Source organism: Oncorhynchus tshawytscha, linkage group LG26 (genome assembly GCF_018296145.1).
Source record: "Oncorhynchus tshawytscha isolate Ot180627B linkage group LG26, Otsh_v2.0, whole genome shotgun sequence".
Classification (NCBI taxonomy): Eukaryota; Metazoa; Chordata; class Actinopteri; order Salmoniformes; family Salmonidae; genus Oncorhynchus; species Oncorhynchus tshawytscha.
The window spans coordinates 2,337,319-2,349,353 of record NC_056454.1 but is presented as its reverse complement, the minus strand read 5'-3'; the positions used below and the strand labels follow the sequence as shown (position 1 = coordinate 2,349,353).

Below are 12,035 nucleotides of genomic sequence, written 5' to 3'. Positions count from 1 at the left end.
TCCTCCATGCTTCACGATGGGAACCACACATGCGGAGATCATCTGTTCACCTACTCTGCGTCTCACAAAGACACGGCGGTTGGAACAAAAATCTCAAATTTGGACTCATCAGACAAAAGGACAGATTTCCACCGGTCTAATGTTTCTTGGCACCAGCAAGTCTCTTCTTATTATTGGTGTCCTTTAGTAGTGGTTTCTTGGCAGCCATTCAGCCATGAAGGCCTGATTCACACAGTCTCCTCTGAACAGTTTATGTTGAAATGTGTCTGTTACTTGAACACTGTGAAGCATTTATTTGGGCTGCAATTTCTGAGGCTGGTAACTCTAATGAACTTATCCTCTGCAGCAGAGGTAACTCTGGGTATTCCTTTCCTGTGGCTGTCCTCATGAGAGCCAGTTTCATCATAGCACTTGATGGTTTTTGACTGACCTTCATGTCTTCAAGTAACGATGGACTGTCATTTCTCCTTGCTTATTTGAGCTGTTCATGACATAATATGGACTTGGTCTTTTACCAAATAGGGTTATCTTCTATATACCACCTCTACCTTGTCACAACACAACTGATTGGCTCAAACTTATTAATAAGAAGGAAATAAATTCCACAAATTAATTTGTAACAAGGTAAACCTGTTTTTTGGAATGCATTCCAGGTGACTACCTCATGAAGCTGGTTGAGAGAATGCCAAGCGTGTACAAAGCTGTAATCAAGGCAAAGGGTGGCTATTTGTAGAATCTTAAACATAAATATACTTTGATTTGTTTAACACTTTTTTTCATTATTAAATGATTCCATATGGGTTATTTTGTAGTTTTGATGTCTGCACTATCCTTCTACAATGTAGAAAATAGCAAACATAAAGAAAAATCCTTTAATGAGTAGGCATGTCCATATTTTTGACTGGTGTATACAGTTGAAGTCGGAAATGTACATACACTTTGGGTGGAGTCATTAAAACTTGTTTTTCAACCACTCCACAAATTTCTTGTTAACAAACTATAGTTTTGTCAAGTCGGTTAGGACATCTACTTTGTGCGTGACACAAGTAATTTTTCCAACAATTGTTTACAGACAGATTATTTCACTTATAATTCAATGTATCACAATTCCAGTGGGTCAGAAGTTTACATACACTAAGTTGACTGTGCCTTTAAACAGCTTGGAAACTCCAGAAAATTATGTCATGACTTTAGAAGCTTCTGATAGGCTAATTGACATAATTTGAGTCAATTGGAGGTGTACCTGTGGATGTATTTCAAGACCTACCTTCAAACTCAGTGCCTCTTTGCTTGACATCATGGGAAAATCAAAAGAAATTAGCCAGACATCAGAAAAAGAATTGTAGACCTCTACAAGTCTGGTTCATCCTTGGGAGCAATTTCAAAATGCCTGAAAGTACCACGTTCATCTGTACAAAAAATAGCATGCAAGTATAATCACCATGGGACCATGCACCCATCATACCGCTCAGGAAGGAGACGTGTTGTCTCCTAAAGATGAAGGTGCGAAAAGTACAAATCAATCCCAGAACAACAGCAAAGGACCTTGTGAAGATGCTGGTTAAACAGGTACAAAAGTTTCTGTATCCATAGTAAAACGAGTTCTATATCGACATAACCTGAAAGGCCACTCAGCAAGGAAGAAGCCACTACTCCAAAACCGCCATAAAAAGCCAGACTTCAGTTTGCAACTGCAGATGGTGACAAATGATCGTACTTTTTGGAGAAATGTCCTCTCTGATGAAATAAAAATATAACTGCTTGGCCATAATGACCATAGTTATGTTTGGAGGAAAAAGGGGGAGGCTTGCAAGTCAAAGAACACCATCCCAACAGTGAAGCACGGGGGTGCAGCATCATGTTGTGGGGGTGCTTTGCTGCAGGAGGGACTGGTGCGCTTCACAAAATAGATGGCATCATGAGGTAGGAAAATTATGTGGATATATTGAAGCAACATCTCAAGACATCAATTGGCTTGGCTGTGTGTGTAGGGTCGTTGTCCTGTTGGAAGACAAACCTTCGTCCCAGTCGGAGGTCCTGAGTGCTCTGGAGCAGGTTTTCATCAAGGATCTCTCTGTACTTTGCTCCATTCATCTTTGCCACAATCCTGACTAGTCTCCCAGTCCCTGCCACTAAAAAACATGATGCTCCCACCAAAATGCTTCACTGTAGGGATGGTGCCAGGTTTCCTCCATACATGACCCTTGGCATTCAGTCCAAAGAGTTGAATCTTGGTTTCATTAGACCAGATAATCTTCTTTCTCATGGTCTGAGAGTCTTTAGTTGCCTTTTGGCAAACTCCAAGCGGGCTGTCATGTGCCTTTTACTAAGGAGTGGCTTCCGTCTTTCCACTCTACCATAAAGGCCTGATTGGTGGAGTGCTGCAGAGATGGTTGTCCTTCTGGAAGGTTCTTCCATCTCCACTCTACCGCTCTGTCAAACTTCTTCCATTTACCGCAGGTGGACTCCACATCAAGTTGTTGAAACATCTCAAGGATGATCAATGGAAACAGGATGCACCTGAGCTCAATTCTGAGTCTTATAGCAAAGGGTCTGAATACTTATGTAAATAAGGTATTTTTGTTTATTTATTCAAATACATTTTCAAATATGTCTAAAAACCTGTTTTTGATTTCTCATTATGGGGTATTGTGTGTAAATTGCTGAGGATTTAATTGTTTTAAAAATCCATTTTAGAGTAAGGTGGTAACCTAACAAAATGTGGAAAAAGTCAAGGGGTCTGAATACTTTCCGAAGGCACTTTATATCTTTTATTTTTGTTTATTTTCTAGGAAATGTAGATCTAACACATAGCAAAAAGTTGTACTTGTACAATGACCATTAAAGAAGAGTGGAATTCAGTGTTATAGAATGTTCTAGAGTTTTGAACACTTGAAGACAAACAGCAAACTATTCATTTTCCACATGATATTTACAAGGATGAGAGGCATGTCAAAAATGGATTAACATTTTTTTTAAAAAATGTACTGAAAGCATTTGTGTAATATTTGGACCAAGCCCTAATGTCAGGCATATGAGAAAAAAAAGCCACTAGAATTACCACATTAGTTGTAGAAAATAACTTGTTACAGAGACCAAATATAAATCAATAAAGAGTTGACTGTGGCAGACCATATTATTCTGTGACGTGCATTTCATATTCCTGACTGTTGTTTTCCTCTTGCTTTGAAAATGCAGTAAAGTGTCCTCAGAAATGCCTTCATTGTAACTGCATATAATAACTCATGGCTAGATATTGTCTCTTTTGCTGTAAAACACTATTCTGATCCTTCACGGTACTATGATATTTCAACATCTTTATTTAACCGTAGTGACATTTCTGATCAGCTCATCAGCCAGTTATTTCACAAGCAACCTAAAATATCCTGAGCTGAGTTTGACAAACGAGGGTAAACATTTTTCGAAAACTACAGTATAAAGAAGAAGACATTTGCTTGGCATTCAGAGTCAATAACGTCTGGGGGTGAACAGGAAGAAACAAACGTCGCTGGGGCACAAAAAGGGAATAACTGCTCTCTGCTCAAACCCCTTAGAAGGCACACACACACACACACACACGGCAGGGCTGGGTAGGAAGGGTCCCTCGGGCGATGCTTAGTGTAGGCAGGGCAGGGCAGGGGCAGCCTGGCAGAGAGAGGTATGGGGCAGATTGTGTATTACCCACTCTAGCTAGCCTCTTCCTCAACAGACAGACAGCCCACAGAGTCCTACACATAGGAACCAACCATGCACTAAATTAGCAACAATAATATTCTACACTTAATATACCCCTCCGCCCCATTCCAAACCCCAACCCCCCATATACTGTACTGACTCTGCAGTGCCACACTGGGGTGTATAACGAAAAGGACATTAACAATTAAGTGTGTGTGTGTTTGCGCATGCGTGTGGTGTGTGTGTGTGTGTGTGTACAAAGAGAGAGACAGTAAGTAGAAATGTCATAGAGCAGATATTGCTGACCCCTGGTATATCACTGTCTAACAAAAATGATATGATATGTGTTTGATTCTTTTGATTCGTTTACACATACTGTAATGGCATAGTGTGAAGCATCTTGTAATGTGTATTTTAATGCACTTATGCACAGATGTCATCCTGTGAATTTTTCTATATTGTCTTATGGAATGACATAAAGACAAAATTAATAAACACAAAAAATGTATCTTTCCCTGCTCCTGGTGCTCGTCAAATGAAGAAATGAAGCCGACTAGACCCTCTCCTGACTGGAGGAGAACTCTTCCTGCATGGCCTGGACCTGTTTGGGATGGAACACCTGCTTAGCTGTAAAGGGAAAATGAGAATACATTCAGTGCATTCGGAAAGTATTCAGATCCTTTGACTTTTTCCACATTTTGTTACATTACAGCCTTATTCTAGAAGGGATTAAATCGTTTTCCCCCTCATCAATCTACACATAGTACCCCATAAATTACTAAGTGAAAACAGACGTTTAGAATTTTTGCCAATGTATTACAAATAAAAATGGAAATATTACATTTACATAAGTATTCAGACCCTTTACTCAGTACTTTGTTGAAGCACATTTGGTAGCGATATAGCCTTGACTCTTCTTGGGTATGACGCTACAAGTTTGGCACACCTGTATTTGGGGAGTTTCTCCCATTCTTCTCTGCAGATCCTCTCAAGGTTTGTCAGGTTGGATGGGGAGCGTCGCTTCACAGCTATTTTCAGGTCTCTCCAGCGATGTTCGATCGGGTTCAAGTCCGGGCTCTGGCTGGCCAACTCAAGGACATTCAGAGATGCCAGCTTTTAGAAGAGTCTTGGTTGTTCCAAACTTCTTCCATTTAAGAATGATGGAGGCCACTGTGTTCTTGGGGATCTTCAATGCTGCAGAAATGTTTTGGTACCCTTCCCAAGATCTGTGCCTCGACACAATCCTATCTCGGAGCAATACCTTCGACCTCATGGCTTGGTTTTTGCTCTGACATGAACTGTCATCTGTGGGACCTTATATAGACAGGTGTGTTCCCTTACAAATCATGTCCAATCAATTGAATTGACCACAGGTGGACTCCAATCAAGTTGTGGAAACATCTCAAGGATGATCAATTGAAACAGGATGCACCTGAGCTCAATTTCAAGTCTCATAGCAAAGGGTCCTAATACTTATGTAAATAAGGTATTTCTGATGTTTAGTTGTAATACATTTGAAAAAATGTCTAAAAACCTGTTTTCACTGTGTCATTAGAGGGTATCGTGTGTAGATTGATGGGGATTTTAAAAATGTCATTCATTTTAGAATTAGGCTGCAACATAATAAAATATGGAAAAGGGGAAGAGATCTGAATGCTTTCCGATTGCACTTCAGCACCTCCAGGAAGTATTCATACCCCTTGACTTATTCAACATTCTGTTGTGTTCCTTCAAATTGTTCACGTTCTCTCAAGTTGGATGTTGATCATTGCTTGACAGCCATTATCAAGTCTTGCCATAGATTTTCAAGCCAATTTAAATCAAAATTGTAACTAGGCCACTCAGGAACATTCAATTGTGTCTTGGTAAGCGACTCTAGTGTATTTTTGGCCTTGAGTTTATAGGCTATTGTCCTTCTCAAATTTGAATTGGTCTCCCAGTGTCTTTTGGAAAGCAGACTGAAGCAGGTTTTGCTCTAGGATGTTGCCTGTGCTTAGCTCTATTTATTATCTCATCCTAAAACACTCCCTAGTCCTTGCCGATGACATAACATGATGCAGCCACTACCATGCTTGAAACTATTAAGAGTGATGTGTTGTGTTGGATTTGCCACAAACATAACTCTTTGTATTAAGGACAGAAATTTATTTTCTTTGTCACATTTTTTACAGTTTTACTTTAGTGCCTTATTGCAAACATGTTTTATAATATGCTTTATTCTGTACAGGCTTCCTACTTTTCACTCAATTAGGTTAGTATTGTGGAGTAACTACAATGTTGTTGATCCCATACTCAGTTTTCTCCTATCACAGCCATTTAACTGTTTTAAATTGGCCTCATGGTGAAATCCCTGAGCGGTTTCCTTCCTCTCCAGCAACTGAATATTTGTAGTGACTAGTTACACCATCTAAAGTGTAATTAATAACTTCACCATGCACAAAGGGATATTCAATGTCTGCTTTAAAAAAAATCAATTTACCAATAGGTGCTCATCTTTGTGAGGCATTGGACAAACTACTTGGTCTTTGTGGTTGAATCTGTTTGAAATTCACTGCTCGACTGAGGGACCTTACAGATGGGGTGTGGGGTACAGAGACGAGGTAGTCATTCAAAAATCATGTTAAACACTATTATTGCACAAAGAGTGAGCCCATGCAACTTATTATGTGACTTGTTAAGCACATTTTTCCTCCTGAACTTATTTTGGCTCGTCATATCAAAGGCGTTGAATACTTACTGATTATAGACATTTCAGTCTTTTCACTGTTGAGATTAAATCTCAATTGAATCTGTTTTAAATTCTGGCTGTAACATAACAAAATGAGGAACAAGTCAAGGGGTGGGAATACTTTCTGAAGGCACTGTACATGTACATGTACATACAGACATTTCAATAATATCTCCAAGCGAATCACTTAAGAATGATCTACTTATTTGCATGGGGAAAATAGTAATATAGCCTAAATTATTCATATTGTACATGCATACAGAAGTGCCCTCAGTATTGAAAATAACTTACACTTCTGGGTTACAGTCTATTTCAAGCTCTCTCAGTTGGTTGAAATCCTTCTGTGCCTTACTGAGAAATGCAACACACTTGCTAACTCCAGCACTTCCAGTGCTTTTGAAAATACTTCTTAATAAATGAATCATAATCATTTTACCATGTTTTTTAAATCAGTAAACACCAGATATATAGTGAACTGTAAAATAAAATGCCACAAATATTTTTGTAGAGACTTTTATATTGTTGTATTGTAAGGTAGCCATCCATGAGCCGCTCTTTCTCTGGTGACCGATGGGTCAGTGCCCAGTCGGTGTGCATGTGTGTCCGTTAGCCCCACGTTCAGCCGGTGTGTGTGTGTTCGACCGTTGTGTGTGTTTTTAGTCGGTGTGTGTAGTCGTTGGGCCCTGTGTTCAGTAGATATGTGTGTTTGACCGGTATGTGTGTGAGCAGTCGGTTTGTGTGTATGGCCAGTCTGTGTGTGCGTGTTCCGCCAGGGTCTCTCAGCCTGAGGAGTGTATCGAAGGGACACTGTAGGGCGAGAGGAAGTGATGCATCACAGGTATCATGTGGTGTCCCCTCCATTTTGTCCCTGAGCAGCTCCATTTCTTGGTTGTCCCTCGGCTATGGAGGAGAAACTTTGCTCCACGCTTAGTTACACTTAAAGCTGAGCCTAAACACGTCTGGAACAGACCCCGACTGCTGCTAAACAGGCCTGCGAGAGCTCGAAGAAGGCAGGCAGGAAGAGGGCACACACACACACACAAACAATTCACTCCACAGCAATTTAGAAACACATAATAAAAACCATGCTATTACGTCATAATATTGTAATAATTCAGCTGTCAAATTGTAATTTAAAAGCATTCTCACTGCATTAAAAAGATAATGATTCAAATCAGATCAATTCCATATCACTAGTCACTCGTAGGCTCAGTCACTGGTATACTTTTATTTACAAAGCCATTTTGGGTTCACTACCTTTTTATTCGTGCATTTTTATTGTTCAGAAATGTGGTGGGTACTCTCTTCATTTGCTGGACTTTATCCTCCTAACTGTTCCAAATGTCCGAACTGAATTTGGTTTTATGTACTCTGCGCCATCGTCTTGGAACACCTTACAAAATACTTTTAAACTGGAAGAACTTGTCCCGATTGGTGTTTTTAAATCACTGATGAAGGATTTTGAGGCTGATTCCCTGACCTGTCAATGTTTTTAATTTGCTGTTTTATACTCTTGTATAAATGTTTTTTACTAGATTACTTGTAGTTTTTCATGTTGTCTGTCTGTATTTATTTTTGTAATGACTTAGTGCTGCCTATTTTGGCCAGGTAGCTCTTGAAAAAGAGATTTTAATCTCAATGAGCGCTTCCTGGTTAAATAAAGGTAAAAAAAAAAAATCTCTGTTTTCCCAAACCCTAAAAAGAGCATTATTCTCCTAACCAACCAGTTCTCTCCGAGTCCAAGTAATCCCCAACCTTTCAAATAAGACAATACTAGAAGATCGAGAAACACCACCTTTTCGCCCGTCTGTCTGTATTTTACAACTAACAAGGAGTTAAACCTATTCTGACACAATCCTCATTTTCCCATTTTCCCTATGAGTACTCAGAGTTACGTCTCGGAATGAACGCACGACACTCTGAGCTGGCATAGTCTAATGTACATTTACGGATCAAACTTAGTGATACATTAAGGTTATGAAACGTCTTAGGAGAGCAACAGGCCCTGGCAGTAGCCTGCAGGATCTCATCACAATAGGTCTTAGCTCTGTCTCCCACCACAAATCCTTCAAGGTAGCACAGGATAGAAGAGGAGAGGAGAGGAGAGGAGAGAAGAGGAGAGAAGAGGAGAGAAGAAAAATATTAGCTAAATAAAAAAGGAGATAGTAACACTATAAAAACAATAACAGGAGTACCAGTGCCGAGTCAATGTGCAGGGGTACGAGGTAGTTAAGAATAGCAGCAGCCCGTGTCAAGAGTGTAAAAGTGTGTCTGTGTGAGTGTGTGTTTGTGTGGCGTCAATATACATGTGTATGTGTGTTTTCTGCATGTGAGCTCATGCTGTGTATGTCAGTGTAGGATGTGTGAGTGCATGGATAGAACCAGTACAAGAGAGTCAGTGCCAAAAACATGTAGATAAATGAATGTATAATGAAAGGGGTAAATGTAAATAGTCCGGGTAGATGAACTGTTCAGTAGTCTTATGGTTTGGGGGTAGAAGCTGTTCAGGAGCCTTTTGTTCACAGACTTGGCGCTCCAGTACCCTTTGCCGTGCTGTAGCAGAGAGAACAGTCTATGACTTGGGTGGCTGGAGTGAAAAAATGTTGGGCCTTCCTCTGACACCGCCTGGTATAGAGATCCTGGATGTTCAGGGGGGAGTTGGCGGGGAGTTCGGCCCCAGTGATGTACCCTCTGTAGCGCCTTGCGGTTGGATGCGGAGCACTTACTATAACAAGCAGTGAAGCAGTCAAGTTGCTCTCATTTCTGCAGCTGTAGAACTTTTTGAAGATTGAGGGACCATGACAAATCTTTTTAGCCTCCTGAGGGGGAAGAGGCGTTGTCATGCACTCTTCACGACTGTGTTGGTGTGTTTAGACCATGATAGGAACATGAAGCTCTCAACCCGCTCCACTACAGCCCCGTTGATGTGAATGGGGCGTTTTCGGCACTTAGGGCTGTCCATGTTGGGTAAACAGCCTAAGGAGGAGTCCTTGCTCCCATGTCTGAATTGTGTGTGCGTGTTTCTCCTCATCCAGGGATAGACCTGCAGGGGGGCAGTTCTCTCACAACAGAATATGCAGCATTCCCTCTTCTGCCACCTGTTCTGCTGTTGGCGGGGTTAACAATTTGTGCGTGTCTATGTGCGTGAGTGGTTCCCCTCTTTTACCACCCATTCTGGCACTTCCACAGTTAAAGATGAGGGACGGGAGTGTGTGTGTGTGTGTGTGTGTGTGTGTCTAATGACGGGAGAGTGATAGAGCAAACCCACAGACAGGGTGACTCAGGTCCCCTCACTCATTCCCCATTGGCTCTCCCAAAACGCATCACTCCTGCCCTTCAACAAATCCCAGACTGCCATGTGGTGCTGGTCTCCCATTGGAGGATTGCTATTTAGCAAAGTGCTCTCAGGCGAATCATGCGCAGGGTCCCTGGGACGTGAGTGAAATACTATTTGAAAAAAGCATAGAATATCCACTGAGATTCGGATAAATGTTTTCTCTCTTTTCTTCTGCTGCTGATTTTTACAGTTAAAGGAGAATTTCACCGATGAAATAATGCTTTGCCACCGAAACAGTTTTGTCAAAGCACAGAAAGGGCAGCCATTTTACAGTAACGACAGTAGGACTCAAAAACAATACACAGGCACAAAATGGACAATTTCAAGAACAACTTCCCTGGGCCTGGGATAGAATGGACTAGTAGGTCCTGATACGACAGAGGGTGTGTATGTTTGAGAAAAGTAATTACAATCAGCCCGACCTGGCACATTACTGAGCAGCAACCTGGGGAGTCTGTGTGTGTGTCTCAGAGCAACATGGGGAGTCCACTCATGGACAACTGACTTAGCAAATAAAAACAAATGCCAAGCAATTTTCCCTTGCCTCCCTTTCAGTGTGAAATGATCCTACTAATCCAGTACAACTGAATTTTCCTCTATTCCATCAATTGTTATTTCTCATTAAATATATCACTCTAACAGACCAGAACAATTTTTGCAAAACAAAATTACTGTGTGCAAGATTGTAATGGATCATAATATACACAATGTAATACATTATTATTTCAATAATTAACCTGTGAAGCCCATGTGAAGCCCATGGCCAGCTGTTGTAGACCTCCGTCCTTGTAGTCTATCGAGACCAGGTCTATGGCTTGTAGACTGAAGGCTTTGGTCATTACCACCACCTTATGACGGACATGTAGCAGCTCCCTGGCATCCTTGGTCGGCATCCTCCCTGGCATCCCTGGTAGGACGGAGACACATGGAGAATTAATATATTAGGTTTAGATTGACCTCTTTTCTCTGTTGAGAACTCCGTGATCTAAATAGTCACCAAAGGGTCCGTTCGCTAGTTTTCTCCCGAATGGCGCAGCGGTCTAAGGCATTGCATCGCAGTGCTAGAGGCATCATTACAGACCTGGGTTCGATCACAGGCTGTGTCGCAGCCCACCGTGACTGGGAGACCCATGAGGCGGTGTACAATTGTCCCAGCGTCATCCTGGTTAGGGAGGGCTTGTCCGGCCGGGATGTACTTGTCCCATTGCGCTCTAGTGACACCTTGTGGCAGGCTGGGCGAATGCACCCTGACTTCAGTCGCCAGTTGTACGGTGTTTTCCTCCGACACATTGGTGCGGCTGGCTTCCGGGTTAAGCAAGGAGTGTGTCAAGAAGCAGTGCGGGTGGAAGAATTGTGTTTCGGAGGATGCATGGCTCTCTATTTTCGCCTCTCCCGAGTCCCTCTGGGAGTTGCAGCAATGGGACAAGACAGTAACTTCCAATTGGGAAGAAAAATGAGTAAAAGGGTTTTTACATTTTTTAAAAAGGGGATGGAAAATTAATGATATAGCATAAGCACTTTAAAACATTTTTTCAACAATGATACTCGAATCACAGAGAAAAGTTAATTATGACGACTTACTTCCGTTTGAATATTTGAGAAAAGTTTTAATTACATCAAAAACACTTATCTTATAGTTTTGATTTCCCCATTCAAAATGAAGAGAATGCACATGCTACATAAGTGATAATGCGCTCGAAGCCAGAGTTTGGAGGACATATTGACAGGGGTGGTGATGTGGGCTGGCAACCGTGCCAATGTATCCTCCAAACACCGGCTTTGAGGGCATTATCACTTTTATACAATAGGTTACCAACATGTTCAAATAATGATTGACATATTTTAATACAAATTATTTGGATGAATTTATTCATACTATTTCATCCTTCCATAAGAATATAGTCCCAACACAACTACCACTGGGTGGTAGTTGGCTAGTGATGGCTATTTAACAGTCTGATGGCCTTGAGATAGAAGCTGTTTTTCAGTCTTTCGGCCCAAACTGTTTTGATGCACCTGTACTGACCTTGCCTTCTGGATGGTAGTGGGATGAACAGGCCGTGGCTCAGGTGGTTGATGTCCTTTATGATCTTTTTGGCCTTCCTGTGAATTAATTGTCTTACTCATGTCGGCCATGGAGAATAAGAGCTCCTAGTCCTTGGGAGCGGGCCGCATCGTTGGCATTGTGTTATCCTCAAAGTGGGCGAAGAAGGTGTTTAGCTTGTCCGGAAGCAAGATGTCGGAGTCCACGATGTGGCTGGTTTTCCCTTTGTAATCTGTGATTGTCTGTAGACC

The 12,035-nt window shown here is 41.4% G+C and overlaps 1 long non-coding RNA gene across 1 annotated transcript; it reads right to left on the bottom strand.

Moving 5' to 3' along the window:
* Window positions 1–3,821: 3,821 nt before the first annotated feature.
* On the bottom strand, window positions 3,822–10,827 carry LOC112225060. The gene is made up of 3 exons (XR_002949530.2): window positions 10,738–10,827; window positions 10,478–10,647; window positions 3,822–4,302 (listed from the first exon to the last, which is right to left on the bottom strand). It is a non-coding gene; the product is annotated as an uncharacterized LOC112225060 (long non-coding RNA).
* Window positions 10,828–12,035: the final 1,208 nt, after the last annotated feature.